This window comes from Zalophus californianus, chromosome 1, assembly GCF_009762305.2.
Source record: "Zalophus californianus isolate mZalCal1 chromosome 1, mZalCal1.pri.v2, whole genome shotgun sequence".
Lineage (NCBI taxonomy): Eukaryota > Metazoa > Chordata > Mammalia > Carnivora > Otariidae > Zalophus > Zalophus californianus.
In genome coordinates, this window is record NC_045595.1 from 157,999,056 (window position 1) to 158,012,272 (window position 13,217).

General features: G+C 43.2%; 1 long non-coding RNA gene across 1 annotated transcript; it reads left to right on the top strand.

Moving 5' to 3' along the window:
* The first annotated feature begins 3,137 nt into the window (after positions 1 to 3,137).
* LOC113916579 lies at positions 3,138 to 12,987 on the top strand. Its single transcript, XR_003517977.1, has 3 exons — positions 3,138 to 3,207; positions 11,112 to 11,189; positions 12,020 to 12,987. It is a non-coding gene; the product is annotated as an uncharacterized LOC113916579 (long non-coding RNA).
* The last annotated feature ends 230 nt before the right edge of the window (positions 12,988 to 13,217 follow it).

Consider the following 13,217-nt stretch of genomic DNA (forward strand, 5'->3'; position numbering starts at 1 on the left):
CTCCAATGTTTCTGCCAAGAATGCATGGCTTGTGTCTAAGCAAACATCTGACTGATCCAAGTGGAGGGTCATCCTAGTGAATGAAAAGTCTGTCTCTTTAAGACAGTCAAGTACACAGAGCCAGGGAAAGGAAAGACCGTTCCAGACTGAAGAACAATGAGACAATGGGTGTTTCTGGAGAGGAATGAAAAAAGAGACACTCAGACAGTTGGAGAAATCTGAATGGGGTCAGTGGATTGGAAGTTGGTGTTGTGTTGATGCTGATTTTCAGACTGGGGCAGTGGTCTGATGGTTTCATAAAAGAGTATTCTTCTTTTGTGAAAGTAGACATGGAGTATTTAGGAGTCGTGAGTCATGATGTTGGAAAAAAGACAGACTCTCTCTCTCTGTACACACATACACGCAAACATACGTAGACATATATATATGCACACACACACACACACATATATATACCCACACAGATTAGCAAATAAAAATGCTTATATTTCTCTACTAATACATTTATAAATATACTTTACATATATATCTGTATGTGTGTTAGAGTTACTAAAATTAGCATAAATACATAGAGCCCTTGGACAATAATGGAGAAATGAAATGGCAACTTCTAAAATTTTCTCCATCTTTATTTGTCATCATTTGGATCAAATGCATACAAGATATCATGGACCCATTTAACCGCCTCAGAGTTCATGAAATACCCCTTTTTGGTCATCACGTTAGAATGAAAATCTGTGACACTACATTAGTCATTCATTTAAAGATTTTTTTCTAATTTGAGAGAGAGTGTGTGTGGGCATGATTGGGGGAGGGGCAGAGGGAGAGAATCTTCAAGCAGACTCCTCACTGAACGCAGAGCCTGATGCGGGGCTCGATCTCACGATCCTGAGATCATGACCTGAACCAAAACCAAGAGTCGGATGCTTAACTGACTGAGCTACCCAGGTGCCCCTCATTTATACTGATATTTTAGCAATCCTTCAAAGCCACAAGTAGCATTCATTCACATAGTATTTAATGAGCACTTACTATGTGCCAGGCCCTGTATGACATAAGGACAATGGTCATCTGGTGGTATCATTAATGAAGTTGTGACCACACCATAGCAGTGTTAACACATACTGTGTTTATTCTGACTGAAAATGGAAACTGTTCATCCTGTGCCTACTGACAAAACCTTTTCACAACACCAGGAAACTGAGAGAAGCTCTTAGAGAACAGAACCATGTTCCCTTGGTGATCTGCATGGGCCACACCTCTTCGGGCCATGGTCCACAGGTGTGACTTCCAAAACAGTCCAACACTTCCCAGTACCAGGTCTCCCCTGAGTAGAGCCGCATGCTCTCGTGTGTCTGAGGCAAATACATGTTTTCTGGACTGGAAATCAGAGCCCTGTGTCTTCATTCTTGTAAATTCCAAATACATGGGCATGAAAGAGGTGACTACAAACCCTTATATCGTCTTAAGTGACAGTGGCTCTGACAGGCTCTGACCAGTCTTAATGTGTACCCAACAGAGGAGAAGCAGAATATCTAGGCCTCGGACCCTGGAGGGAGTCTGGCCAGTCCAAAAAGCTCCCTCTTCTCTGGGTCAGCTTTGGTAGGAGCCTTGGCCTTGGCCTTGAGCCCGACTTTCCCCTGGCTGCCCTGGCAATGACCCCAGCCTGACCTGGCTGAGCTTGCCTCCCTCTGCTAAGAAATGCATGTTAGGGAGGCTGGCGCAAGGCAGAGGGGTGGTAGGTGAGAGACTCCCCTAAAAGTTTCTTTTACCTCAGCATAGACATTGCAGTTTTGTTGGAATCACATTTAGGTTTATGTGCATTTGGTTTTATGAAATACCCAGGGCCATTTGCCCAGGAGTGAAATGAGCTGACCCAGCTCGGCCACAAATGACATTCTGGCTAGAGATAAGCTCCTGTAGGGAAGGGGACTCGAGGGGACAGTGTGGTGAGGGGCAAAGCACACGAGGACCTGGGCTCTGCCGCCGCTCTGCTGCTAGTCAGCTGTGTGACCAAAGGCAGGCCACTTGACCTCTCTGTGCCTGTTTCCTCATCTCTAAAATGCATGGGGGTAGAACCGGTGACCTCTCAAAGCCCCTCCAGTGCAAACACTCTATGATTCTATGCAGGACTGCCTACATAATTTGCAGGGTCCAGGACAAAATGAAAACGCAGGGCCCCTTGTTAAAGTATTAAGAATTTCACGACAGCAACAGCAGAACATTAAGGGAAGCATAGGGTCGTTCCAGCACAGGACCCATGAAGCCTTGATTCTGTGGGTGTCCCAAACACTACCCTTTGTTGATTACATTTGAAGGAGCATCTGCTCAATAAAGTGGGAAGCATATGGGCCCTGCCGTCAGACAGACTTGGTCTGGGCACCTGGGTGGCTCAGTCGGTTAGGCGTCTGCCTTCATTCAGCTCAGGTCATGATCCCAGGGTGCTGGCACCCAGCCCCGCATCACGTCTCCCTCTCCTCCCCTCTGTGCTCTCTCTCTCTCTCTCAAATAAATAAATAAAATCTTGAAAAAAGAAAGGAAGACTTGGTCTTCCCATGTTGGTCCTGTGTACTAGTGTGTGATCTTGGGTTTCTCGTGTAACCACTGCTTGCCTCAGTCTCCCCGTGTGTGAACAGAGCGCTCCCACCCAGCAGGCCGGCTGTTAGGGATAAAGACAGAGGCAGAGAGCGCATGGAGGGGCTTCAGGAAGCAGCAACCCCAGTGTTGCAAGTACCCTGTGTGAACATGAAATGGAGTTCGATCTGAAAGATGGTTTCGTGGAGCTACTGCTTTTCAAAGCAAGGCTATGTGCTGCTAGAAAAACAGATTCAAAACAGACTTTATTTCTGCAAAAAAAAAAAAAAGTCACGAGTGGCTTTTTACAGTAACTGCGTCTGCGGCACTGTGCTTTCTGGACCACACACTCGGATTTAGGAAGGCATTCCGTTCCCAATTGTAAATTATCTCCTGGGCCCGTTACTTTTTGCACTCAGTTCCCCGTCCTCCCACTCTTTCCCCTGCTATTCAGGACTGCACATGGCTTCTGAGAAAACCATCTGAGTTTCACATTTACTTCGTGGCTATTATTCTTGTTTGCTTTCCTTCACGTGCTTGCACACATGCAGTCTTGCCCTGTTCCTGTGTAGTCAGAGACGACCAGACCAGCCTCTCCTTCGGTCTCGGCTCTGCTTAATCTACTGAGCACAGGTAGGTTTCTGCAGAGGAGGGAATTCCACTCATTCATTCAGTATGCTCATTCTTCCCACCCATCACTCACTCAACATTTTTCCAGCACTTATATGTGCTGGCCATGTTGCCAGGTGCTGGGAATATAAAGATGAGTTATGACTTTTAAGAAGTTCCAGAGGTAACGGGAGAGGCAGATGAGTGAACATAAAACCCAAGATACAAGGTAAATGCCTTTGTAAGGATTTCAGGGGTGGGGTGGGGGAGAGAGGACTCCCATGAGTTCAATTTCCACCTGGATGAGTCAGAGAAGGGAACATTTTGAGCTGATCTTGAAGTAGGAGTAGGAGTTTTCCAGGAAAAGATAGGTCCATATGAAAGGAACCCTGCAACCTCACTGCTGCTTTGCCACCCTTTAAGTCATCCCTTGTCATCTCCCTGAGACATCTGGTGGAGGGTTATCCTTGTGGAACTGCAGGTTCACACACTGGGCGGCCTTGGCGCATGCTCTACCGTCTTGATCTAGTGGATGAGAATGTCTGGAGGTGAAGTCCCTCCACTCTCCTCTTTACCTTGGTGATGTGGTGCTACACTCCTTTCCCTTTTCTTTCCTTCTCTCTCAGGGGAAGAGATCCTTTCTCCTTCCAAAGGCAGCTCTTCCTCAGGGACTCCAAGCGAATTTTGAGAGGGAGAAATGAGAATAGAACTTTCCAGGGGAAGAAAATAATTTCAGCAACTGGGTAAAGATGGGAAAGTACCATGCATGTTTGGAAAATAGTGAGCAATCCAGCTTTGCTGAAGCTATCTAGTCTAAGTTAATCTACTTGATGAGTATGAAAATCTACATATTCCTTTAGGAAATATATAGTAAATGGCATAACTTAGGACTTTGGCTTATGCTTCAACAAAAACATTTATTTGAATGCTTTATGTTTTTGTTAGTGTTAGTTTTGTTACACACATACACACGCACACATACACACATGATCATGCTGTGTAGTGTGGATACACAGACCTTGCTCTTGAGGACCTCACAGTCTCTTAGGGAGGAGGGAATAACAATTTCATATGGTAAATACTATCAGTACTAGCAAAGATATGTGCAGTGCCTCTGGCAGCCAGAGGAGGGAAAGGAAATTAAGTTGGGATGGATTCTAAGGGAAACAATATAGATAGATAGCATTTGATTTAGGCCTTCAACAATAAGTATAAGTTTGTCAATAAAAAAGAGAAAAGTAGGGTGTTTCAGGTAAAGGGAACAGGAAGAAAGGTGTGTGTGTGTGTGTGTGTGTGTGTGTGTGTGTGAGAGAGAGAGAGAGAGAGAGAGTGTATGTGTAGCAGAGTATGGCGTGTGAAACGTGTGAAAACGTGTTCATAGAAGGGCAAGTTGTCTCATGGGCTACAGTGGTTTTTAGTGGAGGTGAGGTAGTTATTCCTGGTGGTTCTCAATGGGGGTGATTTTATGTCCCAACTGTTTAGTTGGCAATGTCTTTGGACACTTTTGGTTGTCATGACCTTGGGGGTGGGGTGCTTCTAGCATCTAGTGGGTAGAAGCCAGGGTTGATGCTAAATGTTCTATAATGCACAAGACAGCCCTTGACAACTAAGAATTATCCCATTGAAATGTCAATAGTGTTGAGACTCAAACACCCTGGAGTAGAGTATGGCAGTCCTAGAAAGAAGTGGCAAGAGATGAGGTTGGGAAGATAGATTAGTGTTAATTTGTGTAAGGTCTTAAATGCCATATAACATAATGGAAGTTTCTAGAAAAGCAAGAGTTTCATTTTTATTCATTTGATTGGTGGCATTTTACTCAATGATACTCATTTATAATATGGTTCAATTAAAAGTGGTAATGTTTACAAGTGGTAACAGAGCACTTGAACAACGATTTTTTTATGGAAAAGTGTTCATTACTGTCCCCTCCCTCATCGCCACCTAGATTCCTCTGTCCCCTGCCACTCCCCCCCCACCTCCCCCTAAGGTGTCCAGGGTCATCTGGACCCATGAAGTGCAAGGGCTGAGCTCAGGGTAAAGGTGGACCCGGTCCCTTTGTGACGGTGAGTGAACTGCTCACTTGTTTAGAGTTACAGTGAGGTATGGGTTTTCAAGAAAGATGGGCTCTGATCCAGGACTAATACTGGATGTTCATGAACAGAAGTCTGAGGATCACTTTTTCTAGGTTTTATTTATATTAGAAAAGCTGAGTTCATAGTCTCCTCACTTAATTCAGTACTTTCCCCCACACTCTTGCATATGAATCCTTGCCGCATACCCAGAATTGGGTGGTAGATCTACTCCATTATTAGGAAGTTGATAATTAGCTGGAACTTAGGAAACACAGAACTTCCAAGGCCTAGTGTCAACTTTATAAAATAAGGTATCTGCCCAGAAAGTATTTCCCAAAATATGGGGGACCAGAAAGTTTACAGGGCAGGCTCTTCATTCAGATCAAAAACGACCGATTACTAAAGATTGTGTACTAGTGCTTCTCAAAACTTGGGAGGCCAGAGAACATTTTCAAATATTGGGATTTTTGTTGGCACACTTCAGGGGATTAAATATTATCTACTGTTATCATCCCGCTATCATGGCATTCATATGCTGAAGTTAAAAGGATACAACCTACATGCCCAGAAAGGAAGGAAGATCACAAATATAAAGTCAGACCATTCCCTTACCCTTCTGCTCCGAAAGTGTATGCTCCAAAGTAGGACTGCCAGGTAAAATACAGGATGCTCAGTTATTTTTGAATTTCAGATAAATAATGAATATTATTATAGTATAAATATGTCCCCTGATAAGTTCATTTATCTGAAATTCAAATTTAACTGAGCACCCTATATTTTTATTTGCTAAGTCTGGCAATCCTACCCCAGAGAGAAAACGAGAGGGCAGTCTTCTATTTATTCAATCAGTATCTGTGCCCACACGCTTCTCAGGGCAGCTGGTCTCTCTGAATATTATTGCTAATATTACAGCTTTTCCACATGGGCCCTTGACCCAAAACAACTACCTTACCTAGTGTTCCTACTGAAGAAATCATAATCTGCTTTAATGCTGGGGGTGGAGAAACGGCTGCCTGGAGAGGGTTTACTCAGAGATACTGGTCTCTGACGTGGCAGATTTCTGAAGTATTTTCTTCATTTGACAGATATTACTTGAGCACACTTAGAAAAGGTACTTAGTAAGAAAAAGGAACTAAGTCATTTCTTGTTAAAATAAGAAACTCATCATTCCTGTTTTCATGATGCTTACATGCTTATGGGGGAAGAGTTTTCATACCAGTTTTAACATCCTTAATTTTTATCCCAGAGTTGACCTGAGTTAGATGTGACCCTGCATATTGGCTTTATCACACTTTAACTTCTTGTCACTATTTGAATACATTTGCATATTGCCCTGATCATATTTTCCTATATACTTCTAGGGCAAAATTCTTGCTAAGTGGCAGCTCTCACAGTAGATTTTATAAGAATACACAGTGATACATACTGGTGTGAAAAGGAAAGCTTTTAGGAGCATGACTGTCCTGAGAACTTTTTGTTTATTGGCTGTGTGCATGCGTGTATGTGTTTGTGAGAATATCTGGGTGCACAGATGGTGGATCTCTTGAAAACGCTGGGTGTACAAAGACTACCTCCTTTCTGAGTGAACCTTAATTTCTAAAAAACCATTTTCTTGACTAGTTTAGTTGCAAAAGCAAACACTTGGAAGATTCCAGTAACAACTTCTTGCACCACAAAGATGGCTGCTGCTCAGAGCCTGGGTAAGGAGCAGACACTGAAATGTGGCTGGGCTCCATCCCCTGGCAGAGCACGAGGGTGTTCCACTAGAAGCCCTGGTACCTTCTCAGAAACCTGCCAAATCAGGCACATACTTGCTAGCAGCCACAACCGAGGGATCCTACTGACCCATGCCCAGTTCTCAGGAGGTAACTGGCAAGAGAGAAGAAAGCAAACAAGCAACGAAATCCCTATGCACCTTATAAATCTGACTTGGAAATTTTGCCGCAAGGCTGTCAAAAAGTAGAAATAATATTCCAAGGCCAGTTCTTGGGCATTTAATCTTTAAGGTAGGAAAAATACATCCAATTATCTGACTATCAACTTGTTTTTTAAGTCTAGCATTCCCAGGATCAGATGACTCTGGTCCTTGAAAATGAACTTAGGTTATGGACCCCTGGCCAAAGTGAGGCCTTTGGGTCACTCTTCAGGGGACATGTCTTGAAATCACACGCATCTCCTTTGCCTGTGAGATATTTCCTTGATTATCTGAATCTCAACTGCCAGACGTAAGTTGATTTGTCTCCATTCTGTCTGAGGTTGTGGAGCTAGGATTCACTTGGAGGAATGGAATGTGGATTAAGTTCCTTGGCTTGACGTCGGACTGAAGCCAAAACGAGCCAGTTAGAGAGAGTCATCTGGGTACAGCCTTTTTCTGCCCCCTGGTGGAAAAACTGGGTATTGAACTAGCCATAAAGGCCCTTCCTGAGCAAGCACTATTACGATGTCCATGCCCAGGTCTACGGGAAACGATTATACCTAAAGCTATCAAGTTAAACTAAAATGTGAATCTACATGTCACAATAGAAAGATATATTAAATAAGTGGAGTTTGAACGGTTTCTCCATGAGAGTCTGATTTCTCAGTAATGGGACTTTAATTCTACCCCCCCTTTTTTTTTCTGTTTGCTAAGAACTTGTTTTTCATTTTTCTCTCTAAAGTCTTTTTTTTCCCCCTTCAACCATTATTTCCTGTATCTTGAGATAGTTATAAGAATCTTGTAAGGAGTAATCTTTAAACATTTTTAAAAAATGAAAACCAGCATTTGATTGAGAGAGACTGTAATTCTTACATACTCCAGATCATAAACTGGGATCATACCTATACATTCAGATCAAAATCCAAACCAAAATTCACTTTCAGAATTCAAATGAATCATGTTAGTCTTATACCTTCTGAGAGCCCCTCAATGCAAGTGAGAGGCTGTCTTTTTAAGACTTTTGCATGCAAACTGCACTTTGTTTTTAAGTGGGCTCCCTGCCCAGCACCCAGCATAGAGCTCAGCTCAGAGGCTTGAACTCAGGCCCTGAGATGCAGACCTGAGCTGAGATCAAGAGTTGGATGCTTAAACAACTGAGCCACCCAGGCGCCCCTACAAATTACATTTTGAAAGAGACCATGCTTTTTGTTTTTTATAAGTCCTGAAAATGCCAAAATTTTTCTCAAAAAGTATAGACAGGTAGAAGCATGCACTTTAAATTTGAATCTATGACAGAATACATTTTAGAATCAGGAAAATTTTTGGAGACTAGTGTGTGGGATATTAACACATTATGCATATAAGTGCATGGCTGACCTTTCAAGTGTGTTCCAGTGACTTCCAGAGCTATTATTATTTTTTTTTTAATGAAGAATTTTTTTATGCCAGGCTAGTACTTGGTTCTTATGGGAAAGCTTATTTATTTATGAATTAACTCAGTATTTATTCAGCAAGCATTTCCTGAGCACCCAGGTGCCAGCAGGATAGAGGATATATATCTTCTGCCGGGCGGTGCTTACAGAACTGAGCACAAGTGTCTCAAGAACAAGACCAACTGTGGTCAGTATCATGAGGGAGGTTGAGATGAAGTGAGATGGAGGTTCAGAGTCGGAAGCGATTAATGCCAACCTCCGGGGCAGGGCAAACTAGGGGCATCTGAACTGGGAACTAAGGGATGATTAGGATTTGGACATAAAATTTTTCTACATGGCAGAAATTTGGAAATTTCTTCTAAAGGACTATTTTTCCTTAGGAAAATAAATTATGGGCAGCAGATGAATTCCATGGAAATAAACTTTCACCCATTCAGGTGACTTTTGAAATGTGAGAATTAGTTACAATTCAGATACTGTCAATTCTTGATCGACTTCTGTCCTTTACATATGAGATTTCTGCTTTCCTCCTCAAAATACTTCTCTCTCTCCTGACCAAAAGCAGTAAAACAAGAGAGGAGGAATAACCATTTTATCCCATCTCTCTGTCCCTATCTTTTCTGTAAGTCACCGGTGCTACTCATTTGATATTTAGTGTGCACTTGTTTTAAGCCAGTTACTCTGCCAGATAACAGAAGGCAACAATTAACAAACATACATGATCTTTCTTCCGAAAAAGCTTTTACTGAATGGAGATAGCCACATAAGCAATAGAATAAAAATTCTTAATGTACAATAAGAAAAGCAATACACCACAGAGGTCAATAACCTGTCTTCTGGCATAAGGCAGTCTGGATTCAAATGTGAGTTCTGTTGAATAGACTCAATCATGCGACCTTGGGCTACTTACTCAACCTCTTTTCACTCCAGTTTTTTTTTTAAAGATTTTGTTTATTTATTTACTGAGAGTGTGAGTGGGGTGGGGGAGGGGCAGAGGGAGACAGAGACTCTCAAGCAGACTCCATGCTGAGTGGGGAGCCTGACCCGGGGCTCAATCTCACACTCCTGAGATCATGCATGACTTGAGCCAAAATCAAGAGTCGGACGCTTAGCCGACTGAGCCACCCAGGAGCCCCTTCACTTCAATTTTTGATAGAAATATATTCCTAGCTTACCTAACAGTCCAAGCAAATGTTTCTGGTGTACAATGACTTCCTCCAGACAACAATTCCACGTTGTGACTCTGCCATCCTCTAGGGCTTCATTCTAACTACTGAACAGGAAAGAGAGAGTGTAGAAGAGGCATAGGTACTTCTTAAAGACACTAGTCCGGGGATGGCATCCATTGTATAAAACTCAGTGACGTGGTCACCCTGAATTCCAGAGCAGCTGGGAAGAGCAGCCCAGCTGTAAATTCAGCAGTAAGGGGAGAACATGGATCTTGTTGTACAGCTAGCCAGCTTTGATACATAGTTTTTATATCATGTGATGAGCTTCAGACTTTATCGTGGAATTAATATGCCATTGAGTTGGTCAAGCGACTGCCTTCGGCTCAGGTCATGATCCTGGAGTCCCGGGATCGAGTCCCGCATTGGGCTCCCTGCTCAGTGGGGAGTCTGCTTCTCCCTCTGACCCTCTTCACTCTCATGCTCTCTGTCTCTCATTCTCTCTCTCTCAAATAAGTAAATAAAATCTTTAAAAAAAGGAGTAAAATGATCATATTTTGAATTTTGGAAAAGTCATTCTATCCGCAGCAAAGAGAATGGCTTGGCTGATTGATTGGATAACTTGGTGGAGAGAAATGTTATTCAGTGGAACACAGGAAGAGGTACAAGTTTTCAGGGAGGAGGGTGGGAGGTGACTTCAGGTTGGGATGTGTTGAATATGAGATGCTTTGGCATCATCAGGGGAAAATACAGATGCATGCTCTAGTTACCTGCTCTGAAGTCTGAAGCTCAGGAAAGAAATCTGAGCGGCAGACAGGGATTTGTATTTTCATCTTCTGGATGTAGCCATGGGAGCATGTAGAGAACACCATATCTAAGGAATGGGCAGAGGGAGAGGGACTGGCAAAGGATACTGAGTGGGAGCATCCCAAGCAAGAAGGAAAAATGGTGGAATGTAATGTCACAGATGCCCCAGGAAGAAATTATTTCAAGGAAGAAGTAGTTGACAGTGTCCGAGCAAGACACTGGATATTTTGAAAAAGAAGCTGTGTGAATGTGCTGGTTATTCTGTTTATCCACCCTTCTCTCCCCTTCTCTGTGCCCCAGAGGCTGAGCCCTGTAGACTTTATCACTTGAGCTCCTTTGCCCTCTGGCTTCCAATGGGGTTTGGCCAATGGCATTCGGAAAGCAGAAGAGGGCAAGATATTCCTCCCATTCCCTCCCTGTTTCCGTGTCTGGTCTCAGGAAGTAGGTGCACCCCACCTTAACTTCAGTTCCCACCAGGTGCTTTGTTCTCCTGGTTCTAGTTCTCACTGTTCTACTTCCTTTTGTGTCTCTTCAGCTCCAGGAATGATAATGGCTTACCAGTGTCCCTACTCTCTGAGCACATCACCATTACATGGTTGTTGCCTACATTTCTGTAAGTAACCCCTTCTTTTGAACCATCTGGAGTGGATTCCACTTCCTTCTGGCATACTCACTGATAAAGTAATTAGTAGGAAGTCAGAAACCAAACTGTCATGGGTTGAAGACTGAGTACGTAGTGAAGAAGGAGTTAGACTGCCAAGGAGTTTGGCCCTGGAATTAATTTCTGCTTCCTTTCATTGTGAAAGGGAAGGAGAGAGAGAGGACAACCAGTATAAACACCCTGAAGAGGGAGGAGTTTGTTCTTTCCAAGATGGAAGAGACTTATGTTTAAATGCTGATGAGAAAGAGCCAATAGAGAAAAGTATATTGTTGATGTTCAAGAGTAGGGGGTTCATCTATTGCCCGAAGTGTATGAGAAGGCAGAAATATTTGAGACGTGGAACATAGATGGGGGACTTGCCTTAGGTGAGAGGAGGACTGCCTTATCCAATGTAACTGGAGGACTGGAAGAGGGGATGGGTAGGGAGGGCAAGTAGGTTCACAGGTTTGGCATTAGGAACTTGAGAGAGTTCTTGTCTAAGGACATGTTTTTTCCTGTGATCACAGAAAATTCAGAGGGCAGAATTAATATAGGGTTAGGCATTTGCCAGGCACATGCAACAGAAGTATAGCGAGGTGAGGGGGTTGGGAACACTGGCCAGTGATGGACTGGGAGAATCTAAGCTGTATACAAATCAGGGCGAAGGTGAGAGAAAAAACAGTTAAGGACTGGTGCTTCAGGGACTTTTAAGATCAGATTTATAAGGAGTAACTTGAGTAAGACAAGTTGAAAAGATAGGAAGCTTTTGTGACAAACAGAAATGTCTGAATTTATGATTGCAGAGATGGAACAATTGTGGATGACAAGATTTAGGACATGACTCGTGAGCGTATGACTGGAGTGAAGCAAATGTGAAGGTCACTGGAGAGGAAGACCATGCAGTAGCTGGGATGCTAGAGGACTTGGGATGGAGAGGAACGAGGGAATTCAAGATCACTACTTCAGTGAAGGAAAATGAATGGAAAAGCATTTCTTCCCCATTCCAGGAGTCCCTAGCATTTTCCTCATCATCCTAATCTGTGTCTCCCTCAGAATCCGAGGTCTCATATGATCAGGCCACATAGGAACCCCTGCCCCAGGCCTAGAATCTAGCTTTGCAACACCTCCTCCCTCTCACTATGTCAGGGGCTCACTGGTGAGAGAGTGCCAGTGCCTGCTTTCCACACGGTGGGGAAGCTGATCCTGGGGATATGACAGGGTACAGGTTGCCACTCTGGCTGCTGGGGCTTGTAGGGGGTAAGGGGCAACACAAGTTGAGGAAAGATGTGCTCCTGCTACCATCTTGACTGTGGAAAGCACTTTTCTATAACAGTCCTGGGATCCATAGTTGGCCTCTATAGAACCAATGGCAGGGATAGCATGTATGTTGGAGTCAAACATCTTTGTAGAGCTGGCTCTGGATTCTAATCATTACCCTTTATAATAATTTTATGGGAGAATTCATTCAGTTTCAAACAATGGACTTAGAAATGGCTCTTCTAAATCAGAGATTTCTGTATTAAAATTGTGTTGGACTCTAAATACCTCAGGAAATAGAGTGGCAAAAATCATGCTATCAATGGGCATTTTTTTCTTTTTTCTTTACATGTCTTTGAGGTTCTAGGAGTTGAGATAGAAGATTGACTTGTCAGCAATGATCCTTGCTAAGAGTGCTTTGTATTTGCAATTTAGATATTTGAACATTTAAAAATATCCTTTATTGGGGCACCTGGGTGGCTCAGTTGGTTAAGTGACTGCCTTCAGCTCAGGTCACGATCCTGGAGTCCTGGGATGGAGTGCCACGTCGGGCTCCCGGCTCAGCGGGGAGCCTGCTTCTCCCTCTGATGCTGTTTCTCTCTCTCTCTCTCTCTCTCAAATAAATAAAATCTTTAAAAAAAATTAAAAAATATCATCTATCATGTTACAGAGGTAATTTGGGTTCATTGAACATAATTCTGAAAGTAAAAAGAAGAGAAAATAAAACTTCTGTATTCTCACCAA